General features: G+C 44.8%; 1 pseudogene; it reads right to left on the bottom strand.

Moving 5' to 3' along the window:
- Positions 1-3,770: 3,770 nt before the first annotated feature.
- Positions 3,771-8,788, bottom strand: LOC142451399 (glyceraldehyde-3-phosphate dehydrogenase-like; annotated as a pseudogene).
- Positions 8,789-13,358: the final 4,570 nt, after the last annotated feature.

The following is a 13,358-nucleotide window of genomic DNA, read 5'->3' as shown; positions in this document are numbered from 1 at the left end:
AACACCTCCACTGGCGCCGAGAGACCGAATTTGAGAATCCGCCAATCAGCGGCGGCCGGCGGGGCGGCTCGACCAATCGCGCGGCGGCACGGCCCGGGCTCGCCGCCCCTCGGAGTCTTGGCGCTCCGGGCCGCGCGTTTCGCCTTCACCCGCCCAATGGTTGCCGCCTCAGCCCCCGCCCTCTTCCGGGTACCTGGAAACCTCGCGCCCAGGAGCCGGCTCCCGCGGGGAGGGGCCGCGCGTCCGCGGGAAGCGGCCTGGGGGCGGCGCGGGACCCGGAGGCGGGGCCCTTTTGTTATGCAGAAAAGGCCCGCTCGGGGCCCCGCGGATCGTCGCGCCCGAGACCTGCGCGCGCGCTGCCCGGGGAGGGAAAGCAGATGGGATTTGTCGGGAAACCACGGACTCGCTCTGGACGCGCTGCCGCCCACGCCTCCCCTTCTGGCCCCGCAGCGACCTGCGCCGAAGCCAAGTTGCCCGGACTTGTTGGGGCAAAGGCCTGACCCCGGCACGCCGGGGTGCGGAGGGACCCATGGTTACCATTCTATGCCGTGCGCATCTGGCCAGCCCCGGAGCCCTGGAAACGGGCTTGGAGGCAGGACCGAATTTTGTGCCTTTCCAACCCGGAAATGTTTGGGGATGTTGCTCCCTTTTCGGAACTTCTCCAATAGGTAGAGGCAGATAAGCCTGCTCAATCGTCTTTAGCCATGTGGATCCGAAAAACAGTCGAGAAAATTTCCTCAGCGTGGCTTGATTTGCATGAAATGTTTCACTTCCTTCAATGTCCATTTCTTACTTGAAGCACGGATGTTGGGAGAGAGGGTCTGGTTAGATTTCCAGAGTTCCCACACCCCCTACCATTCCAGTCTTTCTTATTGTTAGTATCTGGCATACAGGCGCCTAGGTGGCACAGTGGTTGGCAAGGTGGGCAGTTCAAGTCCACCCACTGACAGATAAGGCTGTCTGCACCTGTAAGGATTTCTAGACTTAGGGACCCTAAGGAGCAGTGATAGTCCGTGCATTCGGCTTGCTAGCAGTCAAAAGGGTCTGTCGGCTATGGATTTGGTTGATTTGGGACATTTGTATAGCGCATTTATTGCAATTAATGAACCAAAAATGATTGTATTAACAAAAGCCACACATGTTTTATCCAATTTCCTTAAATTTATCCCCACCCCATTTTTTTCCTGTTCCAATTAGTTTTTATGTCTCTTTAGACTTCGTGGGTGTGAGAATTTCTCAGACTTCTCATATTTTTTTATGACCATGGCAGATTATAGGAGTACTGCTGGGGTATTTTATAGGGTGCTCATTGGGAATTGCAACAGCGTTCTTTAAAATGTATCCAGAGATATTTCCCCACAAACCAAATATTTCACAATATGGATCTTCCTCCCCCCCCTCACCCTCCCTCCACATGGGCAGCAACTAGCAGGAAGAGTCCTTTCTGTCCCAAATGCTCTGCTCTTCACCTCATTCCCCGCCCCCCCACCCCAATTCTACACACACACCGCAAGGAGCTTTGGCGTTGCAATGGTTAAGTGTCACGAAAAGGTGGGCAGTTGGAACCTCTGGTGTGATGGAGATGATCTGGATGTCTGCTTCGTTCCTCTCATACTGCGTCCATCTGCATTGGCATCTGCTCCAGTGCACGCCACAACAACGTCTGCAGTGCCTGTGGAATTCAGAATGTGCAGTCAAGTCCTTCTCTTTGTACTTGGTTTACATCACTGGCAAAAACTCTTTGTTCATACATTTAAGAGACAATAAAAGCATACAATTATTACATGTAAAGAAAAGCAACAGTAATTGTGTGATCATTTTAATAATAGAACTAGCATTGCTTGGTGCCTCATATTTTCTAATGTTTCTCATATACCAGGTTCTCTGCTAGCATGTATAGACATTATCCCAATTTGTCTTCACATCAATGAGGTACCATTGAGATTACCATTACTATCTCTATTACGGATAAGAAACTTAAAGATCTTAAAAAAATCAAAGAACTTGCCTTCAAATCACACTGCTGGAAAGCGCAGGTGTTAGTAAGTATTCAAACTCAGTTCACATCATTCAAAACAATGCATGTAATCAACATTTATTGATCTTGTGCCATTTAGAAATAGCATTTTGAACTCAAAAGTACTTTCTAGATAGAAGCATAGGAAGCGAGAAAGACAAAGAATTGAGGTGTAATTTATTAAAAATTTGATCAGGAAGTTTAGATTAGGAAATGGTTTCCCCAATTGTTTTAATTTCCTGTGGGTTCTGTACAAATTCCACAATCTGGGTGGCTTAAAGTAACAGAAGCATGTTCTCTCCCTGTTTTGGAGATAGTAAGTCTAAAATCACAGTTGGGCAGGGCTGTGTGCCCCAGGAAATCTTTCTGTGACTGTGACTCATGACCACACTGATTCAGTGTTTGCTTCTGTAGCGACATGGCCGCCTCTTCTATCAATCTTCCCTGTGTATCACCAACCGGGTCATCTCAGCTCAAGATCCCTCCTTACATCTGCCAAGATCCGTTTTTTATTATTCACAGGGTCTGAGTATTAAAACATGAGCAATTTTGGGGAGGCGTGCTAGGGGGCCCTCTAGGTCAATATCCAGATTATTAGAATTTATTCATTAATCTGATATCCATAACCAAGAGTTAAGGCATTGAAGTCAGGTAGTTTCATGTTTTAGACCTGTTCTTGTCATAGAAGTAAAAAAAAAAACCCAAAACTTTGTTTTTTTTTGTTTTATTTTTTTCCATTTTAATTAGACTGCAACCTCCATTCATATCACAGAAAATTCATTTAATAAGTATCCTCAGAAGTTTGTCATTTCATGTTCAGAGCAATGGTAATATTAGAAAGCAGCTGTTAAATTACTCCAACATATTTATTTAAATTGATGCTTTAAAGTCCCAGAATTATAAAATACGCTCATCTGAGCATCTAAAGAGTCCTGATTTGGCTTCATGTCCGGGCACTTGTATCCATGTTGCATGTTCTTCTGTACAGTGTGGTGACTGTTGATAGCTGGACTTCTGTATGGTGGCTCAGGACTTCAAAAGTGTTCCAGCAACAGAGTAGAAACTGCATTGCTTTTTATGAACTGGCCTCAAAAGTAGCATAGCGTCGCTTTGAGTTTTGTTGGATGAAGAGATCAAAAGCCTACCCGTGATGGAGAAGGGGTGGAGGAAGGATGTATTGCACCTCTCAAAGGGAGGAGTAACAAAAACATTTGAGCCCAGATTCTCAGATTGCCATAAAAGTTTCACGTCTTCAAAAGTACTTGATCATCCTAATGCGGTAATCTCTGCTCAGAAGGACATTGATTTTGCAACAGTACTGTCTGTAAACTATTACCTCATAGCAATAGTCCCCCAGTTTTCCATGTGCTAGGTCTATGATTCACAATTCTGTATTAGGATTATAGAAAGATTTTTAAAAAATCAAAGCCCACACAATGCCCGACCCCTCTCCAGAGGGGTCTAATTGCTTTATCTGGAGCTAGACTGGGGTTTCGAGTATCTTTAACGGCTGGGTGTCTTGCTCTTGAGCATCATGCTAGTTGTGTCCCAATTGGTGAACTTTTCCCCTGGGTACCATGGGCTTTATTGATGGTACATGACAAGGTCGGGCTCTCTGAGCCCCGTCCCTTCCTCAGGGGGTCCGGATGGAACATCCTCAGTGTGTTGGGGGACTGACTTGGGGGCAGGCTCTCAGTAGCCGAGGGCCTCTCTTCCTCCAGTGCTGTTGCTGGGCTGCTGGTCCAGGGGGCTCTTACTCCTTGGAGGCCACGTGGACCCTGAAGTCCCCCACTCTGCTGCTCCAGCCAAATCCACTGTCAGACCAGGAAATGAGCTTGACAAAGTGGTCATTGAGGGCACTGCCAGCACCAGCATCGAAGGTGGAAGAGTGGGGTCACTGTTGAGGTCACAGGAGACAACCTGGTCCTCAGTGTAACCCATGATGCTCTTTAGGGCACCCTCTGACGCCTGCTTCACCACTTCTTGATGTCATGGTACTTGGCAGCTTTCTCCAGATGGCAGGTGAGATGGGGATAGATTGGGGTGGGGACATGGAAGGGCATGCTAGTGAGTTTCCCTTCAGCTCTGGGATTACCTCGCCCACAGCCTGGGCAGCGCCAGTAGATGTGGGGATGATGTTCTGGGCAGCCCCATGGCCATCACGCCAGAGTTTCCCAGAGGGGCCATCCGTCCACGGTCTTCTGGGTGGCAGTGATGGCATGGACTGTGGGCATGAGTCCTTCCACGATGCCAAAATTGTCCTGGACGACCTTGGCCAGGGGGGCTAGCAGTTGGTGGTGCAGGAGCATTGCTGACAATCTTGAGGGAGTTGTCATACTTCTCGTGGTTCACGCCCATCACAAACATGGGGGCATCGGCAGAAGGGGCAGAGATGATCATCCTTTTGGCACCGCCCCTCAGGTGAGCCCCAGCCTTCTCCATGGTGGTGAAGACACCAGTGGACTCCACGATATACTCGGCACCAGCTTCACCCCTCTTGATGTTGGCAGGATCTCGCTCCTGGAAGATGGAGATGGCCTTCCCATTGACGATAAGCTTCCCATCCTCAGCCTTGACAGTGCCATTGAACTTGCCGTGGGCGGAATCATACTGGAACATGTAGACCATGTAGTTCAGTTCAACGAAGGGGTCATTGATGGCAACAACATCCACTTTGCCAGACAGGAAAGCAGCCCTGGAGACCAGGCGCCCAATGCGGCCGAATCCGTTCACTGATCTTCACCATCGTGTCTCAGGGATGTGGCTGGGACTGCCCGGGAACTGGAGATGCAGCTGTCTGTCACACGAGGAGGAGCCTGGTGAACGTCTTTAGATGCTTCTGACTCCATGATTTCAGAAATGGCTGCTCAGGTCCCAGCAGTGAGGACAGGGAGACTTGGGCAGGTGTCTATCCTCTGGAGACAGTGCAGGGCTTTTAAGGGGCAGTGTCTTGGTGGTGCACGGCTATGTCACTGGCACGTGGCTGGAAATGAGAGATCGGAGTAGCAGGCTGGAGGTAGCCAGTAGCAAAGGCCGTGGTCAGGAGAACATGCACAGATAATGTTAAACATGTTCCTCAAGTCCTTCAGCAGTCCTTTACCCATTGTGCCTTCCAAATCCCAAGACTTGTCACACTTTACAAAATCAAGAGATATGTTAGACTCTATAATGGTGTGTGTGTGTGTGTGTGTGTGTGTGTGTGTGTGTGTGTGAAGGGGAACTACACTGAAGTGAAGTACAAGTTGACTCCCAAAAGGTTGTGGAAAAATTCCATTACCCTTTACTCCCATGTTTCCATGAACTTTTTGAGGACCTCTCATATGATTCATGACAGTTCGTTTTACAGTTTGAAGTTTCTGGTGAGTGGGCCAACTTCCTCAAAAACTGTCTTTACCTTATGGCCCTTGTGGTGATCGTCTTTTCTCAAAAGTTCAGTCAGAACAGGGCATGGGAAGCTGCTTTTACTTTGGTTTGGGTTTTTTGGCTTTACTTCTGGCAATTCTCAGTCTCTGAGTGAGTCAGTCTATCAATTCTTCTGAAGCTGAGGGCTGCCATTTCAAGTGGCCTTTGTCTTGGGTCATTCCTGGGCCTGGGACTGGGAAGCATTTGCTCCTGTAACTGCTAGCATGTCGAACGAGGGCAGAAAAGGAATTCTGGACTGGCTGAAAGCAATGTTGGCAAGAGCTTATGATTAGTTCTTACACTTGACCTTAGCTACAACAATGATAAAAATAACCCCATACTCAAACCAAAGGGCAGCGTGGTTCCCATATCAAATCATATCCAGATGTCCAGCTACTCAAAGGGAGGTGCCCTAGCTGTGACTCCCCTGGGAAACAGGGAAGCCATTCTTGATCTTTTATAGACTCCGGGTAATCCTTAGCACTGTGGAGGAAAGTCAGTTTCTTTAATGACAGTGTCCTGTGCATCCGACTGTGCATGTGTGCGTGTTTATGCTGAGGGCAGGAATGGGTGGGAAGAAGGTTGTGCTGAAACAGACATTCTGTGTCAGAAGAAATTGGATACATTTTGAGGTATCTCGGGTACTTTTGGAAAGAGTCTGAGAATGGAGTGTGTGCATGTGGTGCCTCACTTGCTGCATGTTTGGGGCATGATTGTTGGAAGGACCACATTGCTGGAGACGATAAAAATACGGGGACTAACCACTGGCGGAAAACTAAGGTTCCGGAGAAAATAGGGACTATATGTAAATTGCTCTGTAATCTCTAGGCCCTTATCCAGAAAGAAGGAATTCACATTGACCGTAAAGAGATACAGGTTCTAGACCACATTGTGCCTGACACTTGCTGAATGGCGTGAAACAAAAGATAGCTGCCTACCGGGGCCTCAGCTTTGTTTTTACCAAGTGGCAGGGCTAGTCTGGGAAAGGAAAGGAGGTCCAGTTCTGACATGCTAAATACTTATGGGTCACATAGGATGTCCCCTTTAAACTGTTGGCTGGTGTTCCCTCACTTTGTGTGGAAACATAAGACTAAGGGTGAAATCATTTTGATGATAACAATTTAACAATGAGAATGTTAAAAGAGGATCAGGCCAGAGACTGACCTTTGGGACTTCTATTTTGCTATGCTTAGTATTAAATGACAGATCCTGTCTTGATTGGCGTGGTGACTTTCACATTGGGCTGCTAATTGCGAAGAGCAGTTTGCAAGCACCAGTGGACCCACAGGGGACAGGGGAGACTTTCTGCTTCTGTGAAGATTTGCAACCTTTGCACCCAAGCGGGCAGTTCTACTGCGTCATATACGGTCACCAAGAAGCAGAATCAACTTGATAGCACTGGAGTTTTGTTTTTGTCCGTTGTATCTTTTTTATACCTAATAAGTGGCATTATCTCAATATCATTTTTTTCATTACAAAACTTGGTGGAACCAAATGAAAATCTTTCCATTGTGTGGCAGAAAGAAGAGCTGAGAGTTAGCAGGTCAGAGACTAAAAAATATTTTTAAAATACTGACTTCTCCTACCTCAAACTACCTTTTACTTCGGAGAAAGTGAGGTATTGACCCAGGCTTTCTCTAAACAAGGAGGAGGTAATGTTACTGTACAAAGGTTAAGGTATTATCTTCAAAATGTCCTTAAAATGGAAATGATTCCTGAGAAATAGTAATTACTTAGTTAACATCACTCACGTGACACTTTAAGACGTCTTTCCTGGGACCATACCTGGGGGTTGGAAATAGTGTTAAACCTAAACTACAGCAAACAGTGTTTCTCTGTCCCATCTTCTGTGAAATACTGGGTATAGTGAGATGACAGCTGTCTAGCCTTTTGACTCAAGGAGGAAGTTTTCCTGTTGGCAGTAGGCAGTTCTCCTGGGTTTTTATTGTTTAATTAGGTTCCCAAGGTGATCCCTTTGACTATTTTCTTAAGCTTGCTGAAATTTGCTCTTGAAATTTGCTTTTCGCTTTTAGGGATTTCTTTAACTTTGGGATGGTTATTGAATGTTTTTGTTATGTTATCCAGTACAGTGACATCATGTTGGATCATACACCTGGGGAATTTGTGTTTGTTATTTCTCTAGGCTTTCTCTAATCTTGCGATTTTTTAAACAATTAAAAATGTATAAAGTTTCCACCTAGTATCAGACTGAACCAAGGAAAGTGGTTTGTTGGAAGCAGTTATCTAGCAGATTTGCCTATTTCTAAGGATTAAAACAATTAATGGCTGTATTGAGATAAAAGTCACATACTATATACACTGTGAACTTCCGTGGCTTTTGGCATATTCATTGAGTTGTTCAACTATCACCACCATCAAGTTCAGACGCTTTCTACTAATTTGCAAACTTATCTGGGGCCGACAATCCCACTGCTTTTGAGCCCATTCTGTTGATTTCGCCCTTGTGTTGGGTTTCTGAGACTATAAATCCTTACTAGATCGTCTCACCTTCCAAAAAGCGGTTGGCGGGTTTGAATGACCAGATTTGTGGTTAGCAGCTACTGCCTCACCCACAGGGCTGCCAGAGCTCCTTCCTGGAGGAGCAGCTGCGTCCCTGCTGTCCACGCAGGAGAGCAGCCCGTCTGCTGATGGCGGGTATCCAAGGCTGTAATGATAGGGCTCAAGAGTCAGAGCAAGAGATCAGTGAAAATCTGCACAGGTGAAAAAAATCATTCTCATCATTCTCCCAATTATTTAATGACTCTTTGTTCACTAAGCAATTCGATGACAAAAAAGAATGCCACCATGCAGTCTGTAAGGACAACGAGAGACCAGAGACAAGCTCTGCTGGATTCTAGGACCATGAGAAGGGTCGCTCCGTAATTCCCCTTGGAAAGGTTCTGAACACCACAGTGCTGTTTGAATGAACCCAGAGTAACCTCAGTCCGATGACAGTCAAATGACTACTATTAAAGATGGCCCTGAAGAGCTGAAGATGAGTGTATTTTAATAGCATTAAATTTCAGTGACAAACATTTGGCGATAGATAACTGAATGGCACTCATGATGTCTCCAATACGTTTTCTTAACCTTTTACACAATGACTTAAGAGTTATAATGAAACAATGATACTGTTTCACACTGGCAGAGCTCTTCATCCACAGAGGACACCGAGCAATTTATGAGCTCCTGGGAGCCAGTTTCTACTCTTGGTGTATGTAAAGTTCTCTGACGTAGCAAGCCAGAAGTAGAAATAGCATGGATGGACAAATTTCAGTCAAGGAACTTTGGGCACTACCTTAAAGGTACTGACATGTCCAGAATGGGAACTCTGCTGACAGAGGCCACCGCAACCACAGCAACCTCCATGTACGCCTGGATTATGCTGGGTCTCACAGCCGATTCCCCTGCTTCGTGTCCCTTTGTAATTTGTGCCCAAACAGCAGCAAGACAACTCTGCCATCGGGTTGTTTCTGATTCCGGGCCACCTGGTGCAGAGTTTCTGCGGCTGGACGTTTTTATGGGAGCCTCATTTCTCTCCACAGAGCAACTGCTGGTTTGCCCCACCATCAGGGCCACTGGTCCCTTCCTGTCATCTCTGTCATGGATAGACTTGTGCTCCCTAATATGTCCCCATTTGGAAATAGTGGGAAGTCCTAGTGGCGTGCCAGCCAAGTGCTTATTGGTTAACAAAAATTTTGTGAGCCCAACCCACCAGCCAGCTGCACTTTCAGAGAAAGCTGTGGCCATCAGATTCTGTAATATTTACAGCTTAGAAACCCTTAGAATCAACTTGATAGCAGCATGTTTGGTTTTGGAAAAATGTTGATTCCTTTTGTTATGTTAATTGAGCCAGCTGGATCCTAAACGCCTTATTTTTAGATGGTGTTTTTGGAAAAGCACAACACAGGCGACAGATGTCATGAGACAATGCACAGCCCCCCAAAACAACAACAAAACCCCCTCACTGTCATAGTGTCAATTTCAACTCATAGCGACCCTAGAGGACAGGGTAGAACTGCCCCGTGACGGTTTATGGGAGTAGAAGGCCCTGTCTTTCTCTTGAGTGACTGGTGGTTTATAACTGTTGACCTTTCACAGTCTAACTTATAACCAGTATGCCACCAGGGCACTCTAGAGCTCCATCAAAGATACAGTTAAAACCTAGCAAGGCCTAGATCACCAGCAGCCTCAGCGCTAGGAGGCAATATAGATCTGTGGGATATTTTGCCATGGCAGTCCTAGCAAACCAAGACACTCACCAGTGACTCCTCACCTACTTAAAAGAAAAAGCCCAGGTCTTCTAAAAAACCTCAAGATCTTAAGGATTGGGCCTTTCTTTACCAATCTGTCCCGATCACCTCAGTTCCCCTCTTTGCTTGCTCTATTCTAGCCACCTAGCATCTCTACTTTCCAGATTTTCAGTGGTTAGTGTATGCTCCCTGCTAACTGATTGCGAAGCTAATGGCCTGTTTTAGGGCTGGCTTCAAGGATCCGGCTTGTATAATGAGCACTCACTACCATGGCGTTGATGTCAACTCAGAGCCACTCTATAGGTCGGACAGAACTGCTCCTGTGAGCTTTCAAGACGGCCCCTGTTTATGAGCGTGGAAAGCCCTGCTTCTCTCTCTGAAACAAACAGACCTCAAAATCTCCGAAACTTCATGCACAAGAAATCGATTTTTCTCTCGTGTGAAAGTGTAAAGTGGGTGTCTCTGGTTGACATGTGGCTCTCTTCCTCTCCTCTCATGGGTCTACCAGAGTCCAGAGCTGGACTGTCCAGTGTGGGGCCACATCTTGCTATTGAGCACTTGCAAATTGCCTAATTGGAATTGGCATGTGTTATAAATGTCTCTGGATGGCACAACAATTAAGGGTTGGGTTATTAACTGAATGGTTGTAGCACCTCAGAAGAAATGTTTGGCAATCTTGTTCCAAAAGGTCAAAGCCATGCCAATCTAATGGAGTGCAGTTCTACCTTGTAATACACAGGCTTGCCATGCTTGAAATGGAATCAATAGCAACTGATTTCAATTGTAAAATAAGTACTAGATTTTGGAGAAAAAAATGAAATATCTGATTAATTTTTTATATTGATTACATGTTGAAATGCTTGTTTCAGAAATACTGGGGTCAATAAACTATTATTAAAATGAATTTCAATTTTGTATCTTTTTACTATTATTAATATGGTTATTAGAGACTATGGTTAATATGGTTAAAAGACATAAGTCACTTATCTTCCTCTGCTTCATTTGGTAGAAAAGGAAAAAGAGTGGAGAGGACATAATTGACTTATAAAAATTCTATCCCATAAAAAAAAAATCCTATCCCAGAGGCAAGAAAAAGTACTCTGCCATTCTCATCATCGTTAAGATAGGTTCATGGCCATGTCTGCAAACTAGAGGCGATGGGAAACGTAGTCCTGTCTTAGAGGATGCCTTGGGTAATCGCCCTGCACCATGGAAGGGGATATAACATTTGTGGATAGGTAACTGCTATTTTGAGGCCTAAAGTGCACTTGACTCACGTCATTGTATTCTCAGTCGCCTCATCTGCATGTGAAAGTTGGACATTGAACAAAGAAGTCTGAAGATGGATCCATGCATTTGAACCGTGGTGCTGGCAAAGAATATTGACAATTGTCTTGGAAAAAGTACAGGCAGCATGCACTGGTCTGCTAAGTCACTTAAAGAAAAGCTTGGGGGGGGGGGTGGAGAGCAGGAATTGGGTATTTGAAAAGATGTCATTCGAAAATTCATTTGTACGTTCAAGATAGATGAGGTGTCCATGTATCTGCATGTAGATTTGTCTGAGCAAATCATAGTAGTGCAGGGTTAGCTTACAACAGAGATTTGGAACTGCTGGTTCCCAAGATATATTATTCCACCCTGGGATTTTATTATGAGTCGGAATCAAACCAACGGCAGTCAACATGTTTTGTCTGTTAACAAAGAGTTAAATGATATTTGCTTGAAAATGGTTTTTTTTTCTTTTTCTATTTTTTAATTAGTGGTCAATTTTTTAAATGGGCTATTTTACATAAAAATTTAGATTTTTTTCTTCTACTGTTTTGTACATTATAACCTGAAACCACCAGTGGTTATTATTAAATTGCCCTTAGGGACACGACATGCCTATAAAAACATTTGAGGTGAAAAGGAAGACAGAACTTCTCTGGACAATAACAATAATAGTAGCTCACATAAGCTGGGAGGGATGGTATTAGGCTTAAGTTCTAAAGTTCTCGTTGTTTGCAGTAGATTTAAAATATTAGCTTGAGACTTTGATGAGCTGTTACATATGTAAGCCATCAGTCAGTGTTGGCCTTGACCTCCTTACATCACACAGCTGAATGTTCAGAGGGAGAAGCTAAGAGCCATCAGTTTTCTTAAGGGTTATATTTGGAATGGATTCAGTATTACTTCTGCCACATTCTCTCCATCAAAGCAAGTCACAGAGCTAGTCTGGATTCAAGAAGATGGGCTACTTTTGATGGGATAAACTACATTTTGGGCCATCTTCAGTCAACGAACCACACATTTCTTTGTCCTTTGGAAACCACCTATTAACAACTTAAAGATGTATGGGCCCAGAGTCTTGGGTATGATTTTAATCTCTGGCCATAGCTTGGGGCATCTTTTCATCCAACATTTGCTTTATCACTCCAGTCTATTCTCTAGGCCTTAAAGAAACAGGGTGTCTCACAAGGCATGCTGCTCGGCTTACCGTCTGACCATTAAAATCCCTCTGCTCTGACCCTGTCCACCTCAACTGCCACTTTCTCCGTGAGACCTGTGTGATACTCTTCTTTCCCACTGTCACACCTCCCATCCTCTCATGGCAACTCCACAGCCCCAGCCAGCTCCCACGGCACTCTGCTCATCATTGCCTTTGTTTTGTTTCATTGTTCTGAGAAAGACCTTGGCCTTCTGTGTGGATACTGAAACTTGTTCCCCTTGACTTTGTGTATCAGAGGGAGGAATTCTTTTCAGCCACGTGTCCTATTTCGGTGTCTTTGACTTTCAGAAAAAAATGTCGACTCTCTCTGTTTCGACTGACCAATGGAATGTATGAAATTGAGCATGGTAGTAATAATTTATATCGGAAGTTCTTGTGAGAACTTGGAACCTTGAAATCTCTGCTGCCCAGGGTCTATCAAAAGGGCAACAGGAGAGAGACTTATGGGTATGCAGTCCAGCCATTCTCTGCACACGCTCAAGGGTGTGCCTGAATGAAGAAAAGTGCAACAGGAGAAAGCCTTATGGGTATGCAGTCCAGCCATTCTCTGCACACGCTCAAGGTTGTGCCTGAATGAAGCCAAGCCACGGGAGACCTGCAGCTGGAAATGCTTTTTACTTCAAACCCCCTAGAGAATTGCTTTTACAAACTGCTCTCAGTATTTTGCTACTGGCTTTCACTCTGATGGAAATTAGGGAAAAGGCATGTTCAACTTTTGCCAATTGATTTGAAAATAAATGATTTTCTTGAAAAATAGAAATTGCTAAAATTCACTCCAGCAGACTTAGGAAAGCTTGAACTGACCAAAAAGAAAAAAAAAAGAAAAAAGAATTCACTGCCATCCACCAGTGATAACAGAGGCAATTAAAAAATAGTTGCCTAAAATGTGTTTCCTGTTCACAAACAAATTCTGGGCCTATTTGCCCAGCTACACTTGTGTCTCTTCATGTATCTTTCTCTTTAAAAAATATAAATATTATTGTTTCCTTTGGGAGATTTCTCCACGCCTCAAGTATGTGGTTTATGATCACTCAAAAATGGTGGCAGCTGCACATTGAGAGGAGCTGCTAGAAATTCAAGCTGGATTTCTCAAAGGCTTGGTATGATGGATGTCATTGCTGATATCAGATGAATCTTGACTGAAGCAGAGCATATCAGAAAAATATTTACTTGTATTTTATTGATTGTGCAAAAGCAA

This window comes from Tenrec ecaudatus, chromosome 6 (genome assembly GCF_050624435.1).
Source record: "Tenrec ecaudatus isolate mTenEca1 chromosome 6, mTenEca1.hap1, whole genome shotgun sequence".
In the NCBI taxonomy this organism is placed as follows: Eukaryota; Metazoa; Chordata; class Mammalia; order Afrosoricida; family Tenrecidae; genus Tenrec; species Tenrec ecaudatus.
This window is presented reverse-complemented; position numbering and strand designations above follow the sequence as displayed.